Source organism: Rattus norvegicus, chromosome 6 (genome assembly GCF_021556685.1).
Source record: "Rattus norvegicus strain SHRSP/BbbUtx chromosome 6, alternate assembly SHRSP_T2T, whole genome shotgun sequence".
NCBI classification, from domain to species: Eukaryota; Metazoa; Chordata; class Mammalia; order Rodentia; family Muridae; genus Rattus; species Rattus norvegicus.
Genome location: NC_141539.1, coordinates 52,352,097 through 52,370,715, shown reverse-complemented (window position 1 = coordinate 52,370,715; position 18,619 = coordinate 52,352,097). Strand labels below are relative to the sequence as shown.

Below are 18,619 nucleotides of genomic sequence, written 5' to 3'. Positions count from 1 at the left end.
AACTCCTGGTGGTAAACATCGAGTCACTCACAAAGGCAAAGCCAACTCAGACAAAGGCGAACACCTACACACACGCACACACGCACACACGCACACGCACGCACGCGTGCGCGCACACACACACACACGCACGCACGCACGCACGCACGCGCTCACACACATGAAGTACGGAGTCTGAACAATCCTGGGGCATGCTTGACTTCTCCTCTCGTAGTAGAATTCTTGGGAGCAAAGATACTCTCACTGGGACCAGAACCAAACTTCCATGCTTCTAGGCTGTACAAGATACAAAGTAGTTTGCAACTTAGTCAAATAACTTTTGCTTGGAGTTTTCAGGTGCGGTCACTCATGCAAAGAAAAGCAAAATCATGCCGTTTGATTTATTTCACAGCTAACTTTCACCTGAGGTATTTGTAATTGTCTATAGGCATGGTTGTCAACAATATAATAAAGTTCATCTCCCAAAACTGTCCTAGTATACCTTTCCTTTTAAGTCCTGATTTTTTTTTAAAGAGCAGTTTTAAATTCACACAAAAACTTGAGAATGGAACAGAGGTACCCCAGTGTTCTTACAAATTCAGACTTCTGTTGTCAGCACGACTCTGAAGCATGGTTAGAGTCATTCAACATAGGTCTCCCCTCACCACGGAATTCACAGTGGCACCCAATGCACACTGATGAGACGGCCTCACAGAACCCTCCCCTGTCTTCCTCTTGCTTTGTGAAATACCATTATTCTCCATGCTGGCCTATGGGTGCCTGTGCTTGGCTCTCTGTGAACCCTGCTCTTTCCTGCAGAGCACACTGCCTCTCCGTGAAGGTTGACTGATGCTGTCATTAAGAGTCTATCATTAGGACTAAGCAAAATTGCGCCTGTGTCATGTCCACAGCTGAATATAAACCATGGGAGCCTGGACCATGACTGATTGTCCTACATGACATGAGATGCAAAAGAGGTGAAAAAAGTCAGGATCTTAGAACATCTCTGTGGTTTAGTAGCTGTGACCTCACACAGATGTTGTAAGGTGGGGTAAGATTTTATAAAGTCCAGTGGCAACGTGTTTCCCAATCCATTCGAGCTCCTCTGTTGTAAAAACACAGCCACATTTCTGCAAAATAGCTGACCTGGGCCAGGTAAGCATTCTGGGGAGTGTTCAGCATTCGAGGATATCACAGTTATTGCCTTGTTGAGGACATGCAGCATGGCTCCTGGGTTGCTGGCATCACATAGAGACCTGAAGTCTGGGATAAAGCATAGCATCCTTGTTTCAACTTTTGCATCTGCCTGGCTGTCCTCTGCATCCATCTAAGCATTTACATGGGGCATAAAATTCCTCTTCAGGAAAAGGTTGAGTCTTGTTCCTGGTGATAATGAAGTTACATCTGCTGAGTTTAGGAGTGGGCCCTAGATAAAGCTGAAAGGCTCTGGAGGACCCAGCGGCTAGCTTGAAGACAAATTCTGACATAGAGATTCATTGTGCCCTGAACCATGCATGTTTCAGAAAACATCTTGGTCCAAACACTTAGAATTCACACTCAGAATAAATTCAGTAACATCATGGACTCAAAACCAAACCACCCAAACAAAATCAATAAAGAGAGAGCCCATGATCCATGCCCTTTATTAAGGTGATAGCACACGGCAAGGAGATTCTAGCTTTATAGGAAGTAAAGGTGTGGGCAGGCCAGTTCTTAGAAAGTCTGACACTCATGACCATGACCAACATGACAGTCATTGAAAGCAGCAATCACAAAGTAGGTGCTCATCAAAACTGTACAGGCATTATTAAAGAATATGCACTCAGCAACATTCAAAAAGTTAGACTCAGGGATAGTAGTCCCCTGTTACCCCTGGGGTCACATTGAACCCAAAGAGCTGTCACAGGATGCAAGTCCCAGGTAAACCAGCCTAGAAGGTCGGTACAACCTTAATGTCAGCAGTTTTGAGGAGGGCAGCTTGAGGATTTATAAGCTGGTGAGGGTAAAATAATAGAAAGAAAAAGAAATCACTAAAGACAGACTACAAACAGAAATTTAAAATCTTTAATAGATGATTCAATTCCAAACCTAAAACTATGAAAATAAATTGAGGCATTTTTGCACGATGAAGGAAGTTGAGACAAGGTACAAACATGGCTGTGACTGGTAATACAACAATATCATCAGCATGGGTCTCTCTTTTCCTCATGCATCACTGGCCACCAGCCTGCCAGTGCATGGCAGAACTTCTGAGAGTTAGCGCAGAGAGCATCTCATTTTATTGTTCCAGGGGTAAAGTATATAAGGATTCTTAGGGTTACAGGTGGGAAGGGCTGATTGGTCATAACACAGCGCCTAATTATCATATAGGTGAGAAGGGCTAATTGGTCATAATATACTACCTAATTATCATCTGGGTTGAGAGGAAAGAGCAGGGCTTAAAGGAAGCTTAGTGCGGGGCATCTTCTGAATAAGCCCAGGCATCTGTGCTTAGAGACACTCTCCAACTGAGGTTAGTTGGAGAAGAGAAAGCTCCACTGAGAAAGGGAATCCTCCATTTTATGCTCAACTCTGGACATTGTGCACCACGACCTTAGCAGCAGGGTCTTCCAACTCAGCAGCACAATTTAAAGGGGATAAATGATAATACTGTGAACAGTCACACCAGCAAAGACTTCAACAAAACCACCAAATTCCTGGAAAAATACATTTTCCAGAGGAACCTGATGCAAGTCGAGGAAGCAGAGAACTGCAATAACTATTGCAGAAATGGATCACTGGACACGCTCCTGCAAGAAATTCCTGAGGTGGAGGGTGTGTTTCCGCAGTGACCAGAGCTGGCTTGCAGGAAGTGACTGTGCCTCAGCTGTGACAAATATACCTGGCTACACAAAAGGAAGGTGACTTCAAACACCTTCTGAGATTTACCACAGCTGTAATTAAAACAAAGAAAAATAAGATGCCCCAGACAGGGTAGATGTAAAGATCTAATCTTGGTAAGGAAACAGATGAGAAATTTGAAATAAAGTATTAGCAAACAGAGCAACGTCTCTACGTGTGAACATTTAAATGATTCAAACCCAAGAATCAAGTTAGATATTTTCTAGAAACACCGTTTTATCTAAACATTTCCATATCATTATACATAACATGTAAAATTTACATATTAATAAAAAACTTTAAAAAATAATTCCTGAGATGGAAGTTTTATGTGAATTAAGTTCCCACAAACATTAGTCATAACTATGTTAGCTGCTAAGCCACTAAATCAACTAAAATTGATGAGTAGAGATTTGGAATGTTGCAGATCTAGAATCATACTTTCTCAGGTTATCTCTACTCCACTTAGTAGCCATTCCTAACACACCAAAATCCAAGCGAAGACATGTTGGGTGTATTCTCAGCAGATCATTAGCATCTGCTAACCTACCCTTCAAATGTTTGTTTAGGATTCAGACCCACAAAGTTCCTAAATTTGTTCAACCATGGCACCCAATTCCTTGGATCAAGGTGATTTCATGAACACCCATAGTGCCAGGCATGACTGTCAATTTCTGTCTCAGATATGTGAGGCTGAGGCAGTGACTTCCTGCTTTGTTCTAACCTCTCTTCCTGCTGCTCCCATCAAGGACTCTATTAAACACACTGATTTGTCACTTTCCAGTGTTTTGTAGTATGAAAGATTTGTGCAACCCTTCCCCTGTTGGAACGGGAACACATACAATCTATATTCCCAGGTCATGTGTACCCACACTTGGCTCCAGAATAAATAGGTCTTACTCCCAGCTGAGGCCTCTGCTTAGTCAACAGTTAGGACATAATCATTGTAAATTGGATTTATGCATCTAATTATCACACTGTGCCTCATAAATATGTGTAGTTAAAACAATAATAATTAATAGGAACAAATAAAATAAAATATCTAAATTAAGAAAACTATGTATCCATCTCAATAAAGAAAATCTAGCATCTAATTATTCTTGAAGAAAAACCAAGCCAACAAAAACATTTTTTAACAGAGAATAAGAAAATTCTGTACTAATTTTATTTTAATCTAAATTCGCATTATTTATTAAGGAAATATATTTAAAAGATATGAATGCAAACAGCTAGAAGAAAGTAAGGAGGTGAGACACATGTAAGTGGCCTTTGCCCTCAGGTCCCCAAGGTGGCCCCAAGTTGCTGCAGTCCTACAGTGAGGTGACTTCCTGCTGCTCTGGTAGTGTTTGTACAGGATGGTTCCATCTAGGGTCCTCCCCAAAGAGCAAAGAGCCAATCCAAAGAGTTGGCTGGAAAGCAGAGTTAAGTAAATGGCATTTGTGATAAAACTCTCCTCTAAGGGTCAGTTTGAAAGAAAGAAAAGCAGCTTAATTTCCATGTTGTACCCGCAGGGCCTCAGCAATGGTATCTTAGCAATGTGGAAGGCAGCCATGGGGTTCTTGGGAGTTTAAGAAGCTAGCCACCTGTCCACAGCACCAGCCAATAGAGCCACCACTGGCTTTTCCCTGCATGGCTGTGTAACTGCTGGTCCACCATCCCCTAGAGTCCAATCTACCTGAGAAACTATCATGCTGTCTGCCTTAGTTAGGTTTGCTGTGTGATTCAAGTACCATGGGCTAAGCAGCTTTGAAGATAAAAGGCTTATTTCAACTTGGTCATATTTCATCCCTTAAGAAGGCAGGGCACCAGGAACCTGGAGGCAGGAGCTGAGCCAGAAGCTTCTGGAGGAGTGCTGCTTACTGGCTTGCTCAACCTGCTTTCATATACAACCCACCACCACCTGCCCAGAGGTGACACTACAGTTGACCATGCCCTCCGCATCAGTCATGAGTCATAGGTACATTGTGAAGACTTGTCCACAGGCCAATCTGATGAAGGAGGCATTTTCTCAACTGAGGTTTCCTCTTCCCAGATGACTCCAGCTTGTGTTGAACTGACATGAAACTAACCACACACTGACAGACACTTGAGCCAGATAAAGATCATGGCCTTTGCGTTGTCATTTCACCTGGAGTAAGAATCATTTCCTTATATTGTTGCCTAGGACCCTTCCCGCTCTCTTCTGTGCACTTGCATGCCACCCCCCACCCCCATGTTCATGGACAACCAGAGAAAATTGCATTTCTTTTAGGTATAGGACTTTTGCTCCATCCATCCTGGACACAGGATTGTTGCTGTTTCAAAGCTGGGAAAAGTCCTTCCTTCTGCTGCTGTCCACATGTCCATGCCATGGGCTCCATTTATCTCTGTGACAGAGGCCTCTATTAGAAAGGGCCTCTGTCCGTACCTCACTAACCAGTGTAGGTGCCAACTTTGAGTGACATTTACGTGGAGGATTTTTCATTGCGGGTTCCTGGCTGAGCCTGGAAAGTTCCTTCTTCCTGAGACATTTTTTGTCATAATATGGAATGCCTGTTGTGTCTCATTCTTACATCAAGTCCACATATGTTTTCTGTATCCTACCCAAATTATCCATTTTTAGATCCTGTCTAACCTCCATGAAGGATAAGTCCATGTTTTCTTTCTACTGAGAACAAAGCACAGTGGATACAGTTTCAGAATACCTCAAGCACTAGCTCCTTTCCTTTCAGAACCACTGACCTGAAAGGGCACCATTGCACTGACCATTCTAAAAGCACCTCCATTCGGCATCAAAACAATAAACCAACTCTTTCTATCACTTAAATCATGTTGTAGTCTGTTCAAAGTCATGAAACAACTTACTTCATTAAAAACAGAAGGGAAATTCTTTTATTGGTTTTGAGAGTATGCTGTGTCCTACTCATAGTTATTCCATGCCGTAAAAGCAGTGGCTTTCAGGATGTGCCTTGCTTCCAGAGACTCCTTTGGGTGGATGCAGGAATCACCCTGCTGTCAGGTACCACCTATCCAGCACAGATTGGTAAATTCCTGAGAGTAGCAAGGGAAGCAACTTGTAAGTTCATTGAGGAGAATTGAGACTCTTGAGGCATAAAGACATATTAAAACCATACCAGAGAATCTAAGAATTAACAATCACTAAAAATAAAGGAAAAGGTAGAACTCTCTCACTTGGATCCCATTAAATGGTCGACGGCTGTGATGATGTGGTTCACAGCACCTTCATCAGATACCCACTGTGTGCATCGAAGGCTGCAAGCAAAGGACTTCCTTACTGTCCCTGGAGCTTTGGTTGGCTCAGCCTTCTCCCTCACTCCAATGATGCAGCCTATGCTACTGTTCACGCCATCTACCCATTCGCTCACCTAGACCTGCTTCTCAGACGTAGGTTTGGCCTTTCATCTCATAGATGAAGCAGCTTTGCTCTAAGATCCCCAACTCCAGAGGCAGCGCTCTCCTACAGGGATGCTTCCTCATCTTATCTACACGGAGTCTTCCTCAGATCGCTTCTGACACCTCTTAAGCTCTGCCATAGCCTTTTCAACTTGTAGTCATTCTGTAGCCTATATATACGCATACATATATGTAGACATATTTGCAGTGTGTTATGTGATGTGAATGATGATACTAGCTATTAAGGTTGGAATTGAAGAGAACCCGTATTCATCTCAGCCAGGTCCCCAAGTTAGGTGAGGTTTTTATGACAAATTGCTGTCATCGAAACAGTTAAATCTGTGAACTTATTATTGTCTAATAAGTCTAGATTTATGGAAAGATACAAATGTGCTTATGTTCCTGGCATAGGGTGCTCATGACAAGTGGTCTGTAAGCCCCCATGTGACATGGTTTTTCTTTGCTTCTCTGGTTGTAATCCAAAAAAATTTTTTTAAATAAAATATAAATGTATTCCCTATTTTCTCCCTTCAGCCCTTCCTATGTTCCCTCCCTTTAACCCTCCTCATGCCCTACTTCTCAAATATTAATAGCCTCATTTTCTTACTATCATTAGATATTTGCCTGTATGCGTGTGTATGTATGTATGTGTGTGTATGTATGTATGTATACACACATGCACATATATGCACAAATATATAAATATAACCTGCTAAGTACATTTTTATTGTTCATGTATGTATGATTACAGAGATGACCACTTTATATTGGATAACCAGTTAGGTGGTTCACCCTAGGAGAAGCTAATGTCCTCTCTTAATAGTCACTAGTTGCCTGTAGTTCTCTGTCTAGGAGGAGGATCCTGTGAGATTTTTGCTCCTTCTGAATTAGCATCGCTTTTGGGATTGTTATTGTTCAAGGTTGGTTACTGCAGCCCCTTTTAGGAAACATAGTCTCACAGCCAATTCCTTGGTCTTCTGGCCTTTATTATCTTTCTACCTCCTCTTCGGTGACGTTCCCAGAGTCACGGGTACAAGAGCTGTGCTGTAGATATATTTGTCCTTTAAACTGTATGGTGTCCAGTGAGGTTTTCTGTACGCTACACATCTGACAGAGAATTCATGTTCAGAGCATACAAAGAACTTCAAAGAAGGAGCCAGGAAAACAAGTTGTTCAACTAGAAAATAAGCTAGGGAGCTTAAGAGCGTTCAACAGAAGAGTAAAACTGACCAAGGAACACTCAAAAAAGTATCCATCCTTAGCAATTGGGAACATAAAAATAAAAATAACTTTGAGATCTCATTTTGCCCCAGTTGAAATGATTACAATCAACCAAAGGACTGAGAACAAACACTGGCAAGAGTGTGGAGAAAGAACCACCCTCACCAACTTGGTGGGAATGCACATTGATGTAGCCACTCTGGAACAGGCGTGTAGAATCTTCAAAGTGTTAAGAGTAAACCTATCATGTGACCCAGTATACAATTCCTTAGCACCTGCCCAAAGGGCTCGACATCCTAACTCCACAGACACTTGCTCAGTCATGCTCATTGCTGCCCCAGTGACAAGAGCAGGGAAATGGAAAATAGCTTAAACTTCATCAACAGATAGAAAACGGAAAAGGTGGTGTATATATACTATAGAATGCTATTCAGCTGTAAAGAGAAATAAAATCATGGAAAATGTAGGTAAATGAATGGATCTAGCAAAGATTATACTGAATAAGGCAGTCCAATTGGCAGTCCAATAAGGCAGAAAGACGCTCTGTCATGGGTAGTCTCTAGCTCCCAAACTTCAGATGGGAGTATATAACCTAGCATGACTCAGCGCAGACAAGTGTGAAGGGACTACAGTGTGGGGTAGGACTGAGGAAGGAATACCAGTGAATAATATAATTGGGGAAAATAGGGAGGAGCTCTCATTGAGGAGAGGGAAGGGAGGCCAATACAGTCAGAGAAGAAGGAACAAATAACACCAAGAGTCTTAAGGAGTCATTTTTTGTATTTACTTAAACATACACACATACATACTAAAGATTAAGGATATATATTTAGAAATGTAAATTTAAAAATATATGCCACCTGGGCTGACAATGCCCCCCACAGGAACCATGGACTCTTATTCTGTATTATTGCTTTTGGTTTTGGTTTGTTTTTTTTAAATTTGTCTTCTGTTTTGTTGTGTTTTGGTTTGGTTATTTTTTGTTGTTGTTGTTTTCATTGCTGTTATTTTTTGTTTGTGCTTGTTTTTGTTTTTGTTTTGTTGTTGTTTCTGTTAATTTGACACAAGCTAAAGTCATTTGAGAAGACAGAACCTCAATTAAAGAAAATGTCTCCACCAGTCTGACCTGTGGGCAGGCTTGTGAGGCACTTTCTTGAATAGTCATTGAAAGGGATAAGCGGGGTTGGGGATTTAGCTCAGTGGTAGAGCGCTTGCCTAGCAAGTGCAAGGCCCTGGGTTCGGTCCCCAGCTCTGAAAAAAAAAAAGAAAAAAAGAAAAAAAAAGAAAGGGATAAGCATAACCCACTGTGGGTTGTATCTTCCCTGGGCAGGTGAACTGGGTTGTTTAAGAGGCAGACTGTGTAAGCAATGAGGAATGAGTCACTGATCAGTTTTTCTCCAAGTATCAGTTCCTGCCTTCAAGTTCCTGCCTTAAGTTCCTGACTTGGCTTTCCTTAGTAATGGCATATAAATTGTAAGCTAAAATAAACCCTTTCCTCCCCAAGTTACTTTCAGTTATGGTATTTTAATCACAGCAAAGAAATCCTAACTAAGACAAGTACCTAAGAAAATCCCCCATATCATGCATGAGAAACCTTTGCTTGGGTTATTGGTGAGGATGTAGCCCAGACAACTCCACAGACAATTTAGGTTATTGATGTTGCCCTTGCATGCCTCTCAGACGTTGGCACCACATACTTAGGACATAGGATTTGGATTATTTGAGGTAGATCTGACTTGAAAGCCTAATTTATGTGGTCTGGCCTACATAGTACCAGAAAGTATTTTGCATGCTGCTAATAGAGGGAAACAATCAAAGCCTTATTTAGCTGTGATTCCCACAAATTACAACAATGCCCAGAATGGCAATATAACCCCTAAAGTACAGAGTACAATAGTCACATATGTGAGCAGAAACCAATAGCTTCTAATTGAACTTATGGTCCACTCAATAGGAAGGAACTGAAGCCTGATACTGAAAATCTAGCCAACTATTAAAGGGTAGTGAGGTCGTGGATCTACCCCCTACTACCCTCAGTCTACTAATACTACTACTAATAATTATAATACTACTAATAATAATTCCTAAGTACATTCTAAAACTTACACCCACAGATAAGTATAGCTCTCATTCCTCCTCAAGGAAGCTTCTCTTTACAGCACACAAAGACCATCACAGAAAACCAAATATTCTTATGGTATCTTCATCCAGCCCCAACTACTGGCCATCTTACTGTCCCTCCATCAAGACATTTTGCAGGTGTGGGAATTCATGTCCTGTGGACATTTCAGTCTCCCTGTGAAGATCTTGACTGTGGGATCTGGGATCTGAGGACCTGAGAGAATGGGGCCGACTATAGACTAAGTCTGTCAACAACCTTACATCAGTTTCAGTATATTTTAGAACACAAATGTAACAAAGAAAGCAATGATCCAAGGAAGGTTGTCTGAGTTCAGAAAAACATGTAGGTAAATGCCAATAAGCACATACCAAATAATAACAGAGAAACCCTTTCCCAGAACTTTTTCAGGATGGAGCAATTGAAACACAACTTCCTGGCATGTACTATAGATTACACCTTGGAAAGCATGAAACCAAGGCAGAGGCCATATGCAAATTTAGGCTACAGTGACCAGATTGGGTTCTACAGCTGTGTTCTTACATCCAACAAGAATAAACATGCCTTATGAATGTAAATGTTTGTCCCAGGAGGCATGGAATCACATCCAAGAGCAATCCAGGGAACATAACTCACCTGAGGTACCTCTCCTGTTTCCTGGAACCTCTCTTAACAGTTCCCCACACATCGTTCACCATGCGTCCTTCTTTTGACCATGTATCAACAATGTCCTTCCTTGCTTTCTATCCCCTGACATGCACGTACACATGTGCATAATACATACATGCGAATCCATTCATTCTCTTTTCACATGTCCTTGATGACATCTGATTTAGGCACATTTTTCCATCATTGGCCTCTTTTACTTCTCTATCTCTCTATGCTGTCACACCTCCAAGAATTTACTTTCTGTGCTTCACTCTGTGGTACTTCTCCTATGAAGCAGAGAGTTCTACCCTTCTGTATATGATGCTTCCCAGTAAAGAGCTGAGGCCTGGGTGCACAAAAATGCCCAGAACATCCTGCTACAGGAATGGATGATCAAAATTTGGAAGACATTTTTGGTGTCTTTTTGTCAAGAGCCAACAATCTGGAATTTACATACTACTACATCCTTTCTCTGCACGGACTGCATTTCAGGCTAAATTTAAATTGTCTTTTTTTTTGTGGCGCACTCTGGACCACACTCACCATTTACTACATTGTCCCCGCAGAATAATAGATCCCTAAACACCAGGCCGACAGCCTCCAAGCTGACTTATGTGACATGATATAGTGTTACAGGGCTCCTTACCCATGATCCCTGGCTGCATGTATGTACTTCTATGAGCCATAAGCCAGGTGTCTAATTCAAGCTCTCTTCTGATTAGCTGCATAAACTGGAGCGAGTGCCTTCATTCTTCAGTTTTTCTGTCTATACAAAATGAGGTTGGTATCACGTGGTATCTGATATTCTCTCCAGCAAGACTATTACATCCTTTCAAAAGGCAGTAAACCATTTTTTTTGGCAGAATTAGAAATTATCTCATTAACCCTTGATTCCATGGGACTTACTGAGTTACTTTAGAAGTATTAAAGTCTGCACAAGGAAGAGTGAGAGTGTCCCACAAACAAGCACCTAGACCCACCCTAACTCATCTAACCCCACAGAGTTCTCAGACAGAGGGGACGCTAGTGGTTCTCTATATAATCTAATCCTGGCTAGTCAATAACCTTGCTTAGCCACAGAACTTGCCTTGAACCAAATAATGCGCATTGTAACATTCAGTTTCTGCAGAGATTCTGCAGGTCTGGGTTTGGGTGATGGTGGATCAGGCTTCTGTGTGACTTGCGTTCCCATTTATTCCATGTGCTTTGACTCTGGTTCTTCCTGATCCCTGGATCTGAAGAAAGACAGAAGAATCTGTAGGACTAACTGGAGTGTTGATGAGTGGAGCTGGGACAAGCCCCCAAAATGGTGGAGTTCTTCACAACACACAGGCAGTAGGTTAGACCTGGCTTGAGTAAAGCAAACCTGGTCACCTTTTGCTTCTTCTACGATATTAATGCTTCTTTACAGAAGAAAAGCAAACTGACTCAAATTCCCATAAAGTTGGGAATTCTTATCTTTTTATGGCTAGATGGTTGTTAAACTGTAAGACCTGAAGAGATTTTCGTTCTAGGTGCTGTGCCCCAAATCTAGTTCTCATGAAATTTTTTCTTCAGAATGTATTTCAACGAGAGGACACTTGTACGTATGTTTATCAGTACATAGCATCTCCTCCTCTACAGGGATGAATGTGCCAATTTGATACATGTATGCAATGTACCATGTTCAAATCATGGTTATCAATATTCCCAGCTCCTCAAATATTAGCAATTTGTTAATGATACAAACTTTTATGCCTTTAATTTCTGCTTATTTTGAAATACTTCATGGATTGTGGTAACCAAGTTACCATCCTCCTGTGTTGTATGAAAGTGATTTCTGGTCACTTTCCATGGTTTGGCCTCCTGTGACTGACTGTTCTTTATTCCATCCTCCGTGTCCTTGCCTGCCTCTAGGGGCCACTATTCCACTCTGTTCTTCTGAGATGGACATTTTAGGCTCTTAAAATAAGTACAAATGGGATATTTGTATGGGCATGTATCTTATTCCATTTAACTTAGTGACTTCCAGTTCTATTCATGTCATTGCAAATGACAGTATTCATTCTTTGTTTTGGCTGGGTATATAGGCCACCACATCCCCATAAACTGTTGGTCTGTTGATGGGCACTTTAGTTGACTCTCCATATGTTGACTGCTGTAAGTAGTTTTACAATAAATACAACACTGCATACATCTCTTTGATGTATGATTTCATTTTCTTTTAATGTATATACCCAATAATGGGATGGGTAGAATACTGGCAGCAAAGACCACAAAAGTAAAAACATACAAATGAAAGTGTGCCAGACTGAGGTGTCCAGCAAAGGAGGCAACCAGCAGAGCTAGGAGACAGCCTGCAGGTTTGGAGAATATATTTGTAAACAACATTTGTAAGCCAATTCAACAAGGGGTTCAAAGAAAGACAATATGAGGAGCTTAAGACTTTAATATTATCCATTAAGAACAAATAAAGATCTGAGTGGACACAGACCAGAAGTCAGACAAATGATGAGTATACCTCATCACAAGGGAACTACGAGTCAAAAGAAGCATGAGACATCACCTCACTGCAGACAGGGTGACTGTTACCCCGAGGTCAAAACAGGTGGGTGGTGGGTGTGGAGAAAGGGAAGCTTTAATATAGAGGGTGTGGAGAAAGGGAAGCTTTAATATAGAGATGGTGGCAATGAAAATTAGTGCAGCGGTCATGGCAGAAAACTGTATGTAGATTAGTCAAAAAATAAGTGTAGAATTATCATAGAGAAAAGTAACTGGGGAATCCCACGATGACCAGTTACAGTCAGATTCTTTCTGCTACTCTGCAGGTGCTCTGCAACCAAGAAAGAGTGCTGTAGACTAAACAGCCAGAATCTAACAATGCACTCCATATAATATTGTTGGAGGAAGAATCTGTGGGAGAGACAAGAGGGGATTTAGCTCTCATGGAGACAAAAGTAGATCCTTGGTACATAATAGTTCCCTAGAATCCTGGGCCTTTAATCCGTTTGCCCCATAATCATCGTCTTCTTTAGGCCTGGGATGTGCAGGCAACCACTCTACTAGGTAGATGCACTCCCAGCCTTCTTTTCACTGTATTACTTTGTAACAGGGTCTCACTAAGTTGCCCTGGCTGGTCTTGAACTCATTCCATAGCCCAGACAAGCCTTGAACTTACAAAAAACCTGAGTAGCTGGGCATTACAGGCCTGGGCCATCTGTTCTAGTGATCTAAATTTAGTGATTTTAAAATCACTCCCATGGTCACCCTTGGAAAGTTTGGGGGAATTAATGGTGAAGATAATCCAGGAAATCTCCCTTAGAGCGTCAGATGGGAGAGGCAAATGCCTGCTGTGGGAGCGTGTGCCAATCGGATGGGTTTCTTTCCCTCCCAGACCTTCCTTGGTGTCTTTGCTGTTCAGCACCATGTTTCCATCTGCACATCAGGCTTACATCAGAAAACATACAGCGAGAAGTAATTGTGAAGAACTACTTCACGAGATTCTGCAAACACAGCTAGCACAAACCAGGAAGAACCACCGACTTCAAAGCTGTCTTAACTGTAGTTGACAGGATCAGTTCCTTCCCCAGCTGGCTTCTCAGAGACACCTTGAACTTATGTGCTGACAAAACACCCTGGGTTCTGCAGCCCAGTTGTACAAAGTGCCACTTTCTGGGCATGGGTTGTTTATACTTGATGTTCTCTAAGTTCAGCATGTTAACCAGACACAAGAGAGGGTGGAAGGATATAGAATGGAGAAGAAGGTTGGCCAATGGACCTAAAGTCACAGTTGAATGAGCGTGATAAGTTCTCGTATTCTTCTATACCATCCACCCCAAAATAACATAAGAGAACTTTCTTGCTAATGAAATATATCCCAATTAATTCTACTATGGTTACTAGATGTATTCTATGGGATTCAGGTCATATAAAATATGGTGAGTTCCACTTAATAACTTCATGGACATCGTGTTTTAATAAATATTTCATAAGTGCTTAAAATCATGAGTATTTTACAATAATTGGTGATATGTCTTAAGATACCTATTAATATTGGCTCAGATTGCTATAACAAAACAACACATACTGGATGCCTTAGGAATAAATATTATTCACAGATCAGTAGGGGAGGAGTTAAACCCATGATCTATGCAGGCATATCTGGGATCTGGTGAGAATATTGGGGTTGATCTGGTACTGCTATATATTCAAATGCTAAATTCTGTACCCCTAGACCTGGTTGTCCCAAGACAAGCAAATTTTCATATACATCAGCTTTTTTTGTACAAACCTTGTTCCCCAAGTTAATTGGTCAATAAAAAGCTAAAGCCTGTGTTTGAGCAGTAGAGAGAAATAGGTAGGATTTCCTGGGAGGGAAAAAGGAACTCTGGGAAGAAGAAAAAGGAGAGGAAATAGAAGTGACTGCAAGTATAGCTAGCCATGTCTGGATGGGGATAGGTGGTCAGGTTAACATAGATAAGCTAGTTCAGAGTCTGCCTAGCTAAGGCCTAAGTTTTGAAATAGCATAAGGTCTCTGTGTGGTTATTTGGGAAACTACCTGGTTAAGAAATAACTGTCACTGTATTAATTTCCAACATTAACTAATTTATACATAATAATAATAAATAATAATAATATTTTTAACATGAGAATCCTATAGCCAGGATTTCAAACGGTTGTCTTTTTGTGTGGCCTTACATAGAGGGGTGCAGCTTTTTGAGACATTCATGGTCTTTTCTAATTGTTTTTATCCCTCTAGGGCTCCATCTCTAACATTTGCACATCAAGGATTCAAATTACAAGTTTTGGGGATATATAAACATTAATTCTCTACAGTTTAAAAATATTATTTTGTCATAAAAGAGAGGTCTGCTTAGTTACCCTCCCATGATTATAAAATCGCTTGTTACTCCCTATCAATTTTCTTCTCAATGTTTGGGGACTGCTTTGGAGTTACTCCCTTAAGTTACAGGTCTGTACTTCAGGGCACATGTTACTTTAAGATATTTCTGATCATCACCTTAAGTATTTTCTTTGTCCCTTGACTGTTGCTTACTTTTTCTATTGCTTGTGGCATGTGGCTTTTGACCTGTGAACTCTGTTTTGTGTCTCCATGGTCTTCTGATTGCCCATGCCCTCCTTTGTCCTACTAATCATAGGGTGACCTTACCCAAGTACCTTCAAGGGCAAGGAACCCTCCCCCAGTATTGGAAGGCCCTCTTGTAAGTCTATTCTCAGCATTCCTTTAGTGTCCTTTTGTGTCTAGGACTTTTAATTTAGTTTTTCTTTTTTCTTTTTTTATTTCCCTCTCTGCTAAAATTTACCACCCAACCTCACACAGCATCCACCATTTAAACACAAGAGGCATAAAACGTGTCTGTTCATATCCACATTGTCACAATGCCCTCTCCTGCTCTGCTTCTGTGGAATTCTCGTCATTACTTGCCTGTTTGCCTTTTTGCAGATTTTCTTTTCAGTTTTTGTCTTGCTTTATGCTCTGGTTGAATGTCACGTAGAGCCTGAGGTAGTTGTTTTGCCTGGAAGCGGGCTGTCTTGCTTTCTTCTGTTAGCCAGGTTTGACTCCATCCCACTGGCAGAGCTTTAAGGATTTGTTGGGACACTGAGCAGTGAATCAATGACAGTGTTATACTTGAGATCACAAACCAGACACATTTTCTACTTACTATTGTTCATGTTTATCATCTTACTAGGAATTCTAGCTAGAAAAGTTATTTACAGTTGCTATGACTTTGTAAATGAAAATAGAAATACTAAAGATTCATTTCACTATTTATTTTTAAATAAATTTGTGTGTCTATATTCATGTAATGATGTGTACTAAGAGAGAGGTCAGAGGATAACAAGTTGCAGGCCAGTCATGACTCTGCACTCAGACTCTGTATTAGCGTCATCTTCCCAAAAGAAAATATAAATTAAAACATTAAACTAGAAGTTGCTGACATTATAAACGTTATAAAATATAACATTATATTTTAGTCAGGAAAAATAAATTAAACTGAAAAAAAATCTTCAAAAATAGCAACAAAAGAAATGTTAGCCACGTTCTTTACAATAAACCTAACTCCAGAACAGCAGTTCTCAGCCTATGGGTTATAACACCTTTGGCAAAACTCTATCTCCAAAGATATTGACATTAAAATTCATAACAGTAGTAAAATTACAGTTGTGAAGTAGGAATGAAAATAATTTTATGATTGGAGGTCACCACATGAGGAATTGCAGTAAAGGGTCTCAGAAGTAGGAAGGTTGAGAACCACAGCTCTCGAGGCATGCAAGTATTTATTTAAAATGTTTTACTTTTATTACCTTTAAGATTGTGCATGTGTGTGTGCCCGTGCACATGTATGTGTCTATGTGTGAGTATGAGCACACAAGCACAGTACCCACGAAGGTCAGAGGAGTCAGATTCCACAGAATTGGAATTATATGTGGGTGTGAACTGCACAATTTGGGTACTGGGAGGCAAACTTTGGACCTCTGCAAGGACAATGCATGCCCTTGACCTTCAAGCCATCCCCCTAGCCTCATATGCAATAATTCTATAAATTAAAGTATTAAATTGTCAATTTAAAAATTCAAATATGCAAAGATGTATCTGTCTCAGTAATTGGAAGCCTTGGTGTGACTAAGATCTTAACACCCACCTTTATGTAGACATTTAACATTACCTCAGTTAAAAATGTCATGTCTCATCACGCGCGCGCGCACACACACACACACACACACACACACACACACACACACAATTCCCAGACAAAATCCACTTAGTAGAGAAAGGGTCTGTTTTGGTTCACAGTTTGAGGGTAGAGTCCATCACCACATTTACCTTGCTTGAGCCAGGGTGTATGTTTTTATTGTTCTCTGCTGGGTATGGCAGACTACTAGTTCAAACCTCCTCTTGTCTCCATCTCTTATCTCCCTAGGTATGCTGGGATTACAGACAGTTGGTCTCTGAATCAGTCTTTAATGTGGGTACTGGAGGTTTGAACTCAAGTCTTCTCACTTGGTGGGAAATTAGTTTTATCCTCTGAGACATTTCCCTAGCCTTGAGTGAGCATATTTTAAATATGTCAATAAAAGCCCCTGCCCTAAACATGAATTGGTTCAAATTCTTAACCCCAAGAAAGCTCTGCATGAAAGCCATGATAACAGCAGGAAAAGATGAGCCCAGAATCAGAGAGACTTTCCCAATTCTAAGACTGATACATTGCTCCTCCTGGAAACCTGGAAACCTAAAGAAACTGTTAAGTGTGTGAGTAACAAACAACCCAGAAGAGAGAACTGGACCAGGCAGCTGTGCAGCATCTGGGAAAAGAGGGATGCCCAGAGATTGATGATACCTCTCTGCTGCAGCCCCCAACCTGTGTAAGCTGCCCACCTAGCCCTACCTGTGGCTTGGATGTAGTGCCATTGGAAACTGTGAGGAAAGTTTGTTGGTCCTAGAAAGAAAAAGCATGTGAAGGAAAGAGTGTGGGCACAGAGGGTATGGAGTCTTGTTACAGGAGTTAAGTTGTAGAGCCATGCCTTGGAGCAGGTTTAGGCTGGATTTGAAGAGCTTGGGGGCTAGGGTAGGGCCTGGAGAAACTGTGGGGCAAAACTAGAACTATTGCAACCCATCTGTATCCTGGCGAGTGACTCTGGCTGAGACCTGAAACTGTCATTTCATAGTGGATTCCCCAGAGGACACACTCTTGACAAATAGGTCCTCCACAGTGGAAAAAAAATGACCTTTAAAAAAATTGCTCTAGGAGGCAGGCATGGTGGTATGTATCCGTAATCCTAATACTCAAGAGGCTGAGGCAGAAGTCTTATAAGTTTCTGGCCAGCCTGAATTACATATCAAGTTTTAGTTTTAATAAACCAAAAAAAGGGAAATAGAAAAGAGAAAAGAATAGGGGAGAGACAGAGGAGGGGGAGAGAAGGGTGGAGAAAGAGGGTAGTGGGAGGAAGAGAGAGGGAAATAGAAAGAAAATTTTTAGACTAGACTTGTGACTGTGTTCTGGAATTTTTCGACACTCTGCTACTTTCTGAACTCTAAGTGGAAATGGAAGTTTCAATGCAGGAAGGGATGGACTGGAGATGTGACATCTAACAGGTAAACTGTACTTGGAGGAGAAAAGAAAGCTCAGAAGTGAGGCTGCCTGAGAAGGGACTGCAGGGTGAGTGGATTGCTCAGAGCATAGGAGGGAACCTTCCAGCAACAGTGGCAGGCAGCAGCAACCCTGCATGGCACCAGCATCTAAGCACTGGTGGAGGCCAGTAGGCTGGATGGCTGGAGACCCCAGGATCTGGAAGTCTGAGGACTGGAGGAAGCTGGGAAGGCCAGGACACAAGGCCCTGTATCACAGACCCTGGCAGAGTACTGAGTCTGCCTCATAT

The 18,619-nt window shown here is 41.4% G+C and overlaps 1 long non-coding RNA gene across 4 annotated transcripts in view; it reads right to left on the bottom strand.

Annotated features, from left to right (window-relative positions):
• LOC102554981 (uncharacterized) overlaps positions 1–18,619 on the bottom strand; it is a 67,726-nt gene that overhangs the window by 32,901 nt on the left and 16,206 nt on the right. For 2 of the 4 annotated variants that reach the window (XR_015622966.1, XR_015622965.1), the window contains exons 3-5: positions 15,666–15,839; positions 11,328–11,475; positions 10,887–11,006 (exon numbers count right to left, since the gene is read on the bottom strand). This is a non-coding gene — a long non-coding RNA (uncharacterized LOC102554981). Of the gene's footprint in view, positions 1–10,886; positions 11,007–11,327; positions 11,476–12,419; positions 13,133–15,665; positions 15,840–18,619 lie in introns of those variants that run through there. The other 2 variants (XR_015622967.1, XR_015622968.1) reach the window with 2 other exon arrangements.